This window comes from Eupeodes corollae, chromosome 1, assembly GCF_945859685.1.
Source record: "Eupeodes corollae chromosome 1, idEupCoro1.1, whole genome shotgun sequence".
Lineage (NCBI taxonomy): Eukaryota > Metazoa > Arthropoda > Insecta > Diptera > Syrphidae > Eupeodes > Eupeodes corollae.
The window spans coordinates 141822373-141836345 of NC_079147.1; the positions used below are offsets into that span (position 1 = coordinate 141822373).

Sequence of the window (13973 nt, forward strand, 5' to 3'; positions counted from 1 at the left end):
AGGCGATGACTTGGTAGGGAGCATGCACCAACTCATCTACAAAATATGGTCGGAAGAAAGCATGCCCGATGAGTGGAATCTCAGCATAGTTTGTCCGATACCTAAAAAAAGAGACCATCTAAACTGCGTCAACTACAGAGGCATCAGTCTCCTTAACATTGCGAAAAAGTTCCTCTCTGCCGTATTATGTGAACGTCTGAAGCCGTTCCTCAACAACCTGATAAGTTCTTATCAGTGTGGCTTCAGACCAGGAAAGTCCACTATCGACCAAATATTTACACTACGGCAGATCTTGGATAAAACCCAGGAGCTTCAAATCGATACCCACCATCTCTTTATCTATTTTAAAGTCACGTATGACAGCATCCATTAGGAAGAGCCCTACAGAGCAATGTATAGTTTTGGCATCCCTGTCAAGCTTATCCGTTTGTGCAAAATGACGATGGAGAATACACGCTGCTCTATCAAGGTCGGAAAAGATCTTACCGATGCATTTGATGTCAAAAAAGATTTTAGACAAGGCGATGCACTGTCATGCAACTTCTTGAACATCGTTCTGGAAAGAATTGTGTAAAACTCGAGGGAAAAATGTTTCGGGTGATTTTTGGTCCTGTACGCATAAATGGAGAATGGAGGAGAAGATAAAACGACGAACTTTACAGGCTGTACAGCGACACTGACCTAGTAAGCAGAATTAAAGTCCAACGGCTTAGATGGCTGGGTCAGGTAGAGCGGATGGACATTAACGCTACAGCCCGGAAGGTCTTCGAATCTAATTCCGAGGGACGACGCAGTAGAAGAAGACCGCTACTCAAGTGGCGAACCCAGGTGGGAGAGGACCTCAACCTGAGAAACTGGAGACAGCTAGCTAGGGACCAAGCTGGCTGAAGACGCATGTTGGTTGAGGCCCAGGTCCGCCCCGGACTGTAGCGCCACCTTAAGTAAGTAAGTGCCAAATTGGTCCATTTGTTCGGTATGCCGATGGAGAATGCACGTTGCTCTATCAAGGTTGGAGAAGATCTAACCTCTCGATGATTTTAATATTAAAAAAGGTTTTAGACAATTCAATGCACGACTTCTTTAACATCGTTCTGGAAAGAATAGTGCAAAACTGAATCGTCAAATCACAATTTTTCAAAGGTTCTTCCAATTACTCGGATACGCTGATATTTACGCTATAACTTTGAAAATGTTTTGGACTTTGTCTTAATAGGCTGAAAATGAGTCTTGAAAACCGCTGCTTCCTAAGACAGAGAAACACAATGAGTAGCTAAGTCCTATCTCAAGCAACTAAAGTCGACCTCTATTAAACACTCATCATCCCGGTTCGCATTTATGGCAATGGGGATTAGACCTTGTCAAGGCAAGATGAGAACGTCTTAAAAGGGTTCGAGAAAAAAATTGTTTTGGTGATTTTCAGTGTCATTATAGATGTCCTCAAAAAACTTGACGTACGAAATTGGAGATAAAGGCAATATTAGGCATGTTGGTTAAGGTAGCACCAACTAAAGTAAGTTAATGATTCAGATTTTAACCATTACTTGGGTTGTTGTTTCTTGCAGCTTTAATTGTTATGATTCTCTTAACACACCTATTTTTACAATAATCCGAGGTGAATTCGAAAATTTGAAGAATTTTTTGGTGATTATTGTAAATTAATGAATAAGTTTAATATTAAGTGATGTTTTAAATAATGATTTTTAAAACAAAACTGTTAACTGGATGTCTCATTGAATAAAATTAATCAAACATTTTAAAACAGCGAAACTTGAGAACTGAAAAAAGAGATTTGGCTGTCAAAACGAAACTAATTCACCTCACTCAAATTTGCAATAACAATGATGTTAAAGAAAGGAATACTTTTGGACAAAAATCTTTACGAAAACTGAATCATTACTACTTTTTTGATAGTGATTCTAATATTGATATATGTACATATGTTGAATGTCAAATTAGAAAGAATATTCAACTCTTTCTTTAGAACGTCTTGTTTTTTCACCACACCTAACATGACATTTCTCTTTTAAATTGCGTTCAACTTTTTGTGTTGTTGACTTCAAATAGAATATTGAAAGTTAGTAAATATTACTGTCACATGTTATTTTAACTACGAAGCAACTTTTTGTTGTGTTTTTTTAAGTCTCGTTGAATTGAAAATGACGACCTTTGGTTTTGTGTGAATCACAAAAGATAATTTATCGTGACTTTCCCATCACAATACTTACATAGATACAATCATATCATGTTTTCTATTGTTTTTAGAGTTCTTTGTAGGCAGAATTTTTTATAATAGGTTTTTATATTCCATTACAACAGAGAACAATGATGTAAGTTTTAGGGGATTCTATTTTTTTAACACAAACACAAATTTGCTTTAATGTTTTATTTTTATTTTTGTAAATGAATCATTTTTTATTGAAGGTAAATTATTGTATTTTAAAAGAACAAGCATTCAAAACTAGTGCACAGATATTTTATAGCAAACATATTATTTTAGTTGATTCAACCGAATTTCATAAAACAAAATATCATTAAAATCGGAAAAGGCGTTAAAATTATCAAAATTTACTTTAAGATTGGTGATGCGAACATAGCCACATTTCGGGTATTACGTGAAGATTTTGATCATCATTATCGGTCGATGATGAAAATCTTGAATTTTAAAAATTCAATTATTACAAATCATTTATTGAATTCAACTCAAAAATTGGATTCATTGAATTCGCCTAAAGTTAGGGACTGCAAATTTTGCAATCGCTAATCATTTGAACTTAAAAAGATTGCAATGATTTGTTCTAATGATTTGAATGCAATCATTTGCGGACTTCAAGTGAACACTATGAATTGAAATGAAATAGAATGCATTAACTTTCAAATGATTGCAATCAAAGGATAAGAGAAAAAATAATCAATCTTTATATTAAATTCATTAAAGACTGTATTTTTTTGTAAAGAAATTTAAAGGTAGTTGAAGTGTTACCATTGCATCATCGTGAGGTACACTTAATCGAGAATAGTACTACTGTAAGTGCAAGTGTGTCTAATAGTTCGAATTCATCGATTTTTCTGTCGCAGCAGTAATTGCACTTGTCGTAATGGTCTTTTCACACCAAGTCCAAAACCCGGTTTTCGCGAAATTATCGGTTTTGCCGAAAACCTACATCGAAAACTCAAGTTTTCCCATACATTTTTAGTGAAACACAAGTTTTCGTAAACCACAAGTTTTATATAAAACCTCTCGAAAACTAGTAAGAATTTAAAGTTGAACTAAACAAACAAACCTTTCGAAACCTGTCAAAACAAATATTTCATTTTGAAATAAATTTGGTCGTGGTCAGTAATATTATTTATACAATTTCTTTACAACATAAGAAATATTTATTTGTTTCATAATTGTTTTATAATCCTCCAGAGTTTCAAACGCTCTCTGTTAAGCGAGGAACCGGAATTCACTATGGCTACTGGCGTGACGACCCTAAGGACAATGAAAACTTGCTCATAGTTCGTAATGACGTTTCCAAGGGATGCGTCATCGAACTCGTCGCCACAAATATGTTCGACGCTTTCGTTCACTACCGGGAGAAAGACTAACCGGTAACTCCGTTCAATAACAAGGATTTGGGATATATGCGAAAGGCGATAAGTTCATTTGTGGAGGAGAATAAGTATGAAAGAAAATTTCTAGTCGCTAAGTCGCAGCGGGCTAGGAAAACTTGCGCCAAAACATTCCAAAATGTGGGAATCGTTGTTCCAGTGAATAAAACCACAACAGTGGGCTATCGCAACTTGATGAATAACCTGCCAACATCAAGAAGATCCTCAGTGCATTGGACAAACCAGGCGAGTCCTCAAAGGAAGAAGCCAAAGAGATAGTCATGGAGAAAATGCATTTCATAATAACAGCTTCAGTGATCGCTTTGGATGAGTGTGATTTTGGTACGAATCTGGAACTAGGAATTGAGCTTTTCTGCTCCGCCATAAGGACCAACACAGAATCGTTAAGAATCTAAGCAACCCCACTTGGACGGCCACAATATATGGTGATTCTGTCAAATGTCAAATGAAAACGTGAAAGCCGAAAACACGGTTTTGTTTTTGGTGTGAAAAAGCTATAAAGCTCGTTTTTGGCTAGGGTGCTTCTATCAAAACGAATCACTAAGACGCACAACACGACCAATTTTTACTTTTAAACGTGAGAAGGTTCCTTGCCCCGAAACCGAAATTTAAGGCTTTGGTGAAGTCAATTTTCAAATGCTAGATATTCGATGTTGGCCACGCAAAAGACCCTGTTTGCATAAATAATTCCCAAAATAAAGTAAATAAATCAAAACCTACTTTACCCAAGTTTTGGTCCAGATACAGCTCGAGATGATTGGATGAGTTGTTTCAGCATTACCTGCAAAGAGCTGCATGTTGCACATCTCCTCGAGGTAGCTTTTTGACTAATATTGATTGAGCGGACATTATTTTTGTTACCATGAAATTTCGAGATTACTCTGAGCCAACAAACATCTTTATAGTCCCAATAACAGTCTTCAAAACTCCATTTTTCGCAATTTTGTCTTCTTTAAATAAGTATAAACAAAAAATACAGCCCTCTTCTGAATATCAATGTTTAAAGCATTTGATAAACGCTTCTTATCTGTTTATTTTTTTTTTCGTCATAAGATTGTCAATAAAATAAAACGCTTTTATCTTTAAAACAGCTTTTCAATCACATGTAGGTACATAATGAGTCTATACTTAATTACTGCAAACAAAGCATAGATTTTGTGTTCTTTGTTAAATAAAAACAGTTTCTTTTTACTACATATACATTTCTAATAAAATTTTAAGTTATTTAAGAACTTAAAGATTTTATTTTTCGTCATAGAAATTCAAATTTCGGGAAAGTCAAGAAAAGGCAGGTTTTTAATATTTTAAAATGAACTTACTTTTGTGTCCACTTTTTAATCTCTTAGAAATAAATTTCTAAAAAATACTTAAAATAATTTACTATTAGTTTTTTTTAAGCTTTAAATGTTGAAAGTTTTGGTTGAATTTTAAGAGAGGCACTTTTTGTTTAAATTATAAATTTGTATTTTATAAATCCCTCTAACATATGAAGTTTTTGAAATGTGTCTTTTTAAGGCTAACAAAATAGTTAATTAATTGTATGATTTTTCAAAGTACGCAACCTATTAACATAGTTTCGTTTGATACTGAAAATTCAATAATAGATTAAAAAAATCAACAAAAATTTTATTGGGAAGAAAATAGTTCACAATTCAGGATTTTCAAAAGATGGTATCTGAAAAACCCAATAGTGATTTTATGGTTGGATTTCGAATTTATTCCAATTTTAATTTTAGAGGTTTGAAAAAAAAAATAATAAATACAAAAACTTAATACATTTGATGTTTTTATCATATTTTTGATAATTCTTTTTTAAATGTAAGCTAAGAATGGTAATATTTCAATATTACAATTTTAAGGTTACAAAGTATAACTTATAAAATAAAACAGATTACTTGATAAGCCCAAATATTTTCACTCCCAAATTGGATATGCTGAAAGATTTTTTTTTTCAGCTACGTTCTACATTTCACTTTGACTTGAAATCAAATTGAAACCCATTCAAAATGAAAATTGAAGTTTTGAAATGTACTCTTATCGTTATTGATTTCTTTTTTTTCGAAGTTAAAATGAAGTAAATTTTCATGTTCTACATTTTGATTTCTGGGATTTTCAAGTGATTTCATTTAAGACTGGATTAAGTCAGCAATATTTGAACTCAACAAGAAAAAATTGTTTTGAAACAGAATAAATGTAAATTACAGCAAATGAAGCTATGAAAAGTTGCTGATTCCACATCATATTTAAAACATTAAGAATAAAACAAATTTCCTTACAAAATCTGAAGACACTTTTTCGACAGTGCTTCATGGCAACATTAGTCTTTTTCAACCGATATTTGGAAAAATCCTGGAAATCAATTTCACTCGATTTCGGGAATCTAACTGAAAAGCTTGTATTTTTTATGGCTTCCAAAAACAATAATATCGACTTTAATAGGTAGATTTATTTTTAAAATAATTAAAAAGCTTTACACAAATATTGTGGTAATTATTTTATTGAACCAATTTCAAAATAAAATCTACTACTGTTGGAAAGATATGGCTTTTGAGATGTACAGGGTATAACTTAGACATCCCTTATCATATATTAAATTTTCCATTTTTGTTCACTTGATATTGTGGGAAAAATTGTTTTTTTAACATTTCTTGACGTTTAAAAGTCCGTAGAATATAATTAAAAGATTTTTAGAGTTTATTTTCTTTTATTTTCACAAACTGACACAAACATGTTTGAATGTTCGATTTTTAACAAAAACCAATTAGAAAATTAGTTAGCAGAAATAAAAAAAACATTTTAAGATTTGGACCGACTTAGGTAAGGTTAGGTCAGTAAAACAACATGAATCTTGAGGCTTATTCTAAGCTCAATGAAACTAGTTAGGACCCTTACGAAACGTGATGGTCTGAATATGTTACTATGATTTAAATCGTTTGTATCTTTTTAGAAGAATTCTTCTAGGCAATTTTTGCGTTTTTGAGCTAGAGCAGGGCATGTACAGAGAAGGTGAGGAACTGTTTCTTTCTCTTCCTCATCCATACAGCTTCAAAAAGTCATTTGAGAATACCCCTAGCCACGTGGCGTGCTTTGTTATTAGACAGTGCGCGGCAATGGCACCGATTTTCGAGCTTATATGCGATCTGCTTGGAGATAGCAAGCACCTTGATCGCTTTAAATCTAGTGTTGGCCAAACGTGGTAGAATAAGTTGTACTGTACCATTCCTGGCAAGTTCATCTACCTTACACTTTTTTGTAATGTCTCTATGACCCGGTACCCAGCAAAGTTGAATATTAAACTGCTATGCCATCTCCATTAAAGACGATCGACAGTTATGGACTGTTTTAGAGTTTGTAGAGACAGAGTCCATAGACTTGATACCGGCCTGACTATCTGAGAAAATATGGATATCAGATGTTGATATCACGTTTTCTTTAAGGCAGGACAAGACAGGACTTCTTTTATCGCCAAAGGTTCCGCCTGGAACAAGTTGCAATGATTGGTAAGGCAAAATCGGAGACTTAATTTCAGTCGTTCAAAGTAAACACCTCCAACAACCCCTTCTTATGTTTTTGATACATTTGTATAAAAAATTACTGAGTCGTCTTACAGGAATACAATATCCTCCCAGAAAGATCTGGAAGGTAAAGAAATCTAGAAGTTTCTATGCAACTCCCTTATTAAGTTGCTAAATAATTCCCTTAACAATAGGTTGAATTTTCCGCCAATATTTTTACAAAAAATGGAAAACTAAAAGTTGGTAAAAATTGACTTTCGACTCGAATATCTTGAAAAAAATTACTTCCCACTAATTTTGTTTTATGAAGATGTTTCTCCACTTACAAAACATTTCAGGAAAAACCGTATATAAAAACGTTTTTGAAATGTTTCCCCTTCGTTGAAAATAAATTTCAGAAACTTTAAAGTAACATTTCAAAAATGTTTCTGATTTGTTAACTTCCCATAGGAAGTTATTGTAATCGGCCCGATTTTTCGAATTGAAAATTTGGACATTTCTCGACGTTTCAAGGTTCCTAGAGTCGAAATAAAAGATTTTTCCAGAGATGTCTGTGGGTGCGTGTGTACGTACGTACGTTCAGGAAGTTTTTTTCTTTTTCAATAGCTCAAGAACCAGTAAAGATATCGACTAGAAATAAATTGAGTGGTTTCTTTACCATAGCTTTTTTAAAAATGGTGAACATTTTGACGAACTCAAAATATCTCACGAACTAATAACGCTAGAGACTTCAATAAATTGTTAAATCATAAATTGTAACGTGATATCTTTTTTGTATGTTTTTGGAAAAAATAAAGAAACCTAAAAACAAATACTTGTCACCTCGAATATTTTATGAAAAAAAATGATTTAAAATACGTTTTTGTCATCTGGTAAAATTTTGAGAAAAATCGAAATGACAGTTTTTTTACAAAAAAAAAATAAAAATCTAAAAAAACGTTACTAAAATTTATTAAAAATTGATTTTCGACTCAAATATCTTTTTAAAAATTTAAGATTACGGCTTCAAACTAATTTTACCTTATAAGAAATATTGTTTTCAACATTCAGTAAAAGTTTGAGTAAAATCGAATTGACAGTTTTTTTTAATAAAAAAAATATTAAAAAACGTTACTAAAAGATTTTTAAAAATTGATTTTCGACTCAAATATCCTTTCAAAAATTTAAGATAATGGCCTCAAACTAATTTTGTCTTATAAGAAATTTTGTTTTAAACATTCAGTAAAGTTTTGAGAAAAATAGAATTGACAGTTTTCTTACAAAATATAAAAACCTAAAAAGAAACAAGTTTTAGTACTTGGTAAATATTTACTTTCAACTTAAATATCTTTTCAAAAGTTTGAGATTATGGCTTCAAACGTGTTTGTCTTACAGAAAATATTATTTTCAAAATTCAGTAAATTTCCTATAAAAATCCAACAGTTCATTTCAACTTTCAACTTTTTTAACAAAACAAGGAAACCTAAAAACTTTTAAGCAAGACAAATCTACAGACAGCATGGGAAATTATTATAGTGGGTCCCAACCCAGCCTCTTTTTTTTTGTGCGGACGCATTTTTCAAATATTAGTCAACTGGATCCCACAAAACATTTTTTATTTCAAAATAAGTTTTAATTAATTGGATAACATTCTAGTTGCTCCACACTTTTCTATTTTATATAAACAAATAAAGTTTCCCATTTTGGAAACAACATCTCATAAAACTTTCTCTGCTTCTAAAACGTTTTTTTAAATGTTTCTGACTTGTTTTAAATATGTTTCTGATCTGGACGCACCTTACGAAATATTTTTTTTACATTAAAAAAAAGTTTATAAAATCCAATTGGCAGTTTATTAATAAAGAAAAATGCTTTGAAAAATTCGTGAAAACTGATTTTCGACTCGATAACAAAAAAGGCATTGGATTTCCAAATTATTTTTTTCTATACAAAGAATTATTTTTACTTGGAAAAATCCAATCGGTGGTTTTTTATACGAAGCACAATAAAAAAAAAAAAAATGCTACTAAAAATTGGTAAAACTTTGTTCTCAGCTAAAATGTCTCAGAAACATAAACAAATATTGAAATCAAACTTAACTTATCATAATAAAAATACATATTTTTGTACGTTTTAGTTATTTTTTTTAGAAAAACCCGTTTGACAGCTTTTTTTTTTATAAAAAAGAAACGAGAATCTAAAAAGACAACTAAAATCCAATAAGAAATGGTTTTCGGTTCAAATGTCTTGACCTTAAACTTTAGTTTTTGATTTGCTCAAAACCTTATAATTAACATTTTGTAAAACATTGACAAATCGACAGATCCAAACAAATTCGAAATTATTAGTTTTTTAAGTTTTTTGTTGCAGACGTTCCCGAATAACTTCATTTTCGAAAAAAGTTTACAAGTTTAAAACTAATCTGATCGACAAGTTTTTGTTTCCGGCTATCAAACTACACCTTTCCAATTGGTTTTGATGGCTTTACTTCCAATCCAACTTCAAAATTACTCTATCAGGTAAGGTTTTTGAAATTTCACTTTTTTATTTAATTCGGAAAAACTCGTATGTAAGGCTTTTTGAGGCTATTTAATTTTATGAAGTAGCTTTTTTTTAATATAATCCGTGATGGTTTTCCAAATCTATAATCCCTTCATTCAATATTCAGTTGAAATAATTAGATTCTTTCATGCGATATTTAAAAAATCTTCATAACTTGTTAATTTACACCTGCCCTGCTTAAACGGGTTTCAAAAGAAAAACTAAAAGACGGTTTAAAAGTAAGTTTGTGTTCTTTTAAAGAGTCTGTGATCTAAACAATTCAATTTTATCAAGTTTTTGCAATATATTAAAAAAACATAAGAACAATGTTTAAAAAGGGTATTTTTAGAACTTAAAGAAATAGTGTTTTTCAAATCCATGAAAGTAATAAATTCAAGTTTTGTTCAAAACTTCTTAAAGAGTCAAATAAAGACTCATAGCTAATGAGAATTTCCAAAAACTTAATAAAATGATTTAAATTGTATCTAAAACAGAAATATTTTGTACTTTGCAAAATTAACAGACCATTTATTGTTGAGAGATATTTTGAGTTTTAACTTAGTTTTAAAAACATCGTTTTTTTTGTTGTTTTTAGAATTTTTAAAAGGGCATATGATGTGATAGCAAAATTTAAAGGCAAGATTCGAATTTGAGGCACCTAAATCGTCAATAATTTAAATGTTAAAATAAGGAACCGTAGAAAGTTTTTTGTAACTAAACAAAAATATTTTTTGCACATATTTGGAAAAGAATTTCATATTCCGTTAAGTATAAATTAAATCCAAAAATAACCTACCATATAAGAAGATGATTAAAACAATTTTATTTACTTTGATCAGCAAACAAAAAATCCACAACTTTCGCAAAGGCAGTTTGATTATAAATTGTGATGTTTTATAATATAATATTTTTAATCCAAATATAGTGTTGAAAGTTTATTTAGGTATATTTTTTGTTATGTACAAACTTTTTGTTTTTATTATTTAATTTTTTATGTGTTTAAACTATAACTTTTATCACTTTTATTTTTATAAAAATATTTTTTTTTTATTTTTTCTCACACTAATTTCTTTTATTTTTTTTTTGTATTTTATTTAATTTTTTAACTTCTATCACAATTATTATTAAATCTTTAATTAAAATTCAATACTTTATCACTTTTTATTTTTAATAAATATTTTTTTTTATTAATTACAATTTTTTTAGGCAAATTTCTGAAAAGACACAATTATCGAAATATTTTAGAAACATCACTTTGTAATTATATTTGGGAAAACTTCAGACAGAAGGCGGTTTAAAGCAAAGGATTTTAGCGAAAATAAAGAAAACCGTTAAAACAGATTTTAAAATACTAAAAAACAAAATGAAAATTCTATCTACAAGATCTCGAAAAAAAACCTTACAATTGTAAGAATTGAATAAAGTATAGAAAGACTTCAACCAAAAGATACAACACCAAAACTATCTTTTAGCCAAAAAGGAAAAAACCAGCAAAGTGTAGGTGAAAAATTATTATCAAAGCTCCAGGTAAAACGAACGCGCTCACCATCAACGGATTCGACATACGAAAGACTGACTATGCTATTTGGTTGCGCCTTAAAGAGCCCAAAGGCCAAAAACCAACTGAAACAGAAAAATACACTATGACGACCAAACCAACAAAAAGAAATATAAATAAATAAAAATAACAACAAATTTATATGAGAATCAAACTCCGGAGCCACTATACTATTACAGTAGAGTGGAGTTCGGAAAAACTGAAACAATTTTTCACTCTGTTGTTGTTGTTGTTGTAGTAGGTGCATGGAAAAACGAATACCATTTTTCTAAAGGAAAGGAAGAGGTGAGTCGGTGGGTTGGTTGGTTGGTGGGTTGGTGGGTCGCTTGCTTCGGTTGGGTCTCGGTGATCTAGAGGTCTCTCTAGGAGGACTTTGGGTTTGAGTTTTTGGGTTTGGTATTTGGTCTAATGGAACGGCTTCGTGTTGTTTTTTTTGTTAAGATACATCAAATCGTGCAGGTTTGAACTCAATTTTCGTAAAGCGTTCTCCTCTTGTAATATGTGGAGTCTAAAGAAATTTGGCGAAGGAAGGAGGAGGCTCGGAAAATAGGCGCCCAATAGAATTTAGGTATATATCAAAGTTGTATATCTGTAGACGTAGGAACATTATTTAGTTAGCACGCGATCACGAAATGGAATTTTCATTTGCAGATAATGGTGTTTTCAATTTTGTGTCAGTAAAAAAGATACTAGACTTTTAATATATAACAGTTGTTAAATATACTTTTTTTTAGGCTTTTACCAGAAATAAAACAGAATATTTTTTTATTTGGTTAATCAAGGCAGGTTTTTAAAAATTTGAAACCACTTTACCGAGGGATCACAAAAAACAGGAAACGGATGTTAAAATCTACGATTTTTCAAATTGGTATATTAATTTCTTTTTGTTGTTGTTTTCAAACTAAACTGATATTTATTTAATTTGTTTAAATTTTTGTTGATAAAACTTTTTAATTTTTAATATAATATGTATTTTTTTTTCTGTCCGTGGTTATAAATTAAAAAAGAGGAAAACTATCGTACAATAATTTGCTTTTGCTATTCACCGCACGAGCTAAACGAGTTCGTATCTGGCATTAGACTGACACACGACAGCCGGGCTCTGATGTTATTCCTCGCGCGTATCTTTTTTGTTGTTGTTGTTGTTGGTTTTGTTTTTGTATTTTTTGTTGTTATTTTTTCACTCACTCATGCTCACGATTTTCTAGCCCCCCCATAAACTGACTTAACTGAACTCAGAAGTGAACCTGACGACCGACAGCGGCAATGGCAGCGGCAAAGACAACGACGACGACGACGGTGAAAAACTGCTGGTGGTGATTATCATCCATACTACATACCTTCAACTAAAATTTTAGAGTTCGAGGGGAGGGAGTTTTGGTGGTTGCAATGAATTTTTGTAGGAAACGAATGTCATGAGTGGTGTGTTAGATACGAAAACGTCATTGTAGCGCGGGTGGATTTTGGATTTGGATTTAGATTGTGGATGGTGTATCTGCAAGATACAAAAATTGGGGGTGAAAGTTATTTTTTTTTTGATGGCTTGAAGCCGCAGGAATCAAAACAAACTCTAAAAGTTGAGTGGAATGTATGTTTTTAGTGAGAGGAAATAAATGGAGATATTTTGAGTGTTTTATAATATATCATTGAGATAAAATTGCAAGCTACAAAGATACAAAATTTTGAGTGAGATAAAATTGGCCATATTATTGGCTGGAATGTATCTTTTTTGTGTGTTGGGTTTGGGTGTGGAAGGTATTTAATTATTTAACGGTGATTCATATTTTGGAGTTTTTTTTTCTTTAAAGGGTTGATAGGTACATTGGAGAAGTTTGGGAAAAATAGTAAAAACAAGTGTGGGCATTTTCCTTTTATGAAGTATTTCACAATTTCTATACTATGTGGTTAGATATGTATTTAAAGCAATTTCACATGTTTTTTGATACATATTTTTTCGAAAAATGTATTTTTGGAAAATAAAGGTAAATTAATGTCGAAAAGGTTTTTTTTTGAATTTATACATTTTTTTATATTCGAGTTAGCCCAAAAGTGATTTTATTCCAAAACTAAGTTCAGTTTGAGGAGAAGATAATTAGGGAAAGATTTAAGAGAATATGCAGGTGCTCGTTGGTTTTTGAATTTAAAAAAAAAAGAGGCTGGGATGCGACCCACACTGAGAACTTCCCATACTGTCTATCAATTTTTACCAAATTTGTGTACTATTTCTTGTAGATTTTATTTTTTATGAAAAAACGGACTGTTGGATTTTTATATAAAAAATTACTGAATATCGAAAACAACATTTTCTGTGAAATGAACTAAGTTTGAAGCCAATATTTTTAATTTTTGATAAGCTATTTGAGTCAAAAATAAATTTTTCCCAAGTTTTAGCATTGTTTTTTATTTAGAGTTTTATATTTTGTAAAAAAACCTTTCAATTAGATTTTTTTTTAAATTTTATCCAATGTTGAAAACAATATTTCTTATAAGAAAAAATTAGTTTAAAGCCAATATCTACGATTTTTGAAAAGGTATTTGAGTCGAAAATCAATTTTTACCAACTTTTATACATTTTTTTTTAGGTTTTTATTTTTGGTAAAAAAAAACTGTCACTTCGATTTTTCTCAAAATTTGTCCTAATGTTGAAAACAATATTTCTTATAAGTAGAAATTAGTTAGAAGCTATTACCTCAAATTTTTGAAAAGATATTTGAGTCCAAAATCATTTGTACCAACTTTTGTTAATTTTTTTTCGGTTTTTAATT

General features: G+C 30.8%; 1 long non-coding RNA gene across 1 annotated transcript in view; it reads right to left on the bottom strand.

Moving 5' to 3' along the window:
• Positions 1 to 12769, bottom strand: part of LOC129942519 (uncharacterized) — a 32214-nt gene extending 19445 nt beyond the window's left edge. Inside the window, exons 1-2 of the long non-coding RNA XR_008781058.1 lie at positions 11054 to 12769; positions 10447 to 10864 (exon numbers count right to left, since the gene is read on the bottom strand). This is a non-coding gene — a long non-coding RNA (uncharacterized LOC129942519). The remainder of the gene's footprint in view (positions 1 to 10446; positions 10865 to 11053) is intronic.
• Between the last annotated feature and the right edge of the window lie 1204 nt (positions 12770 to 13973).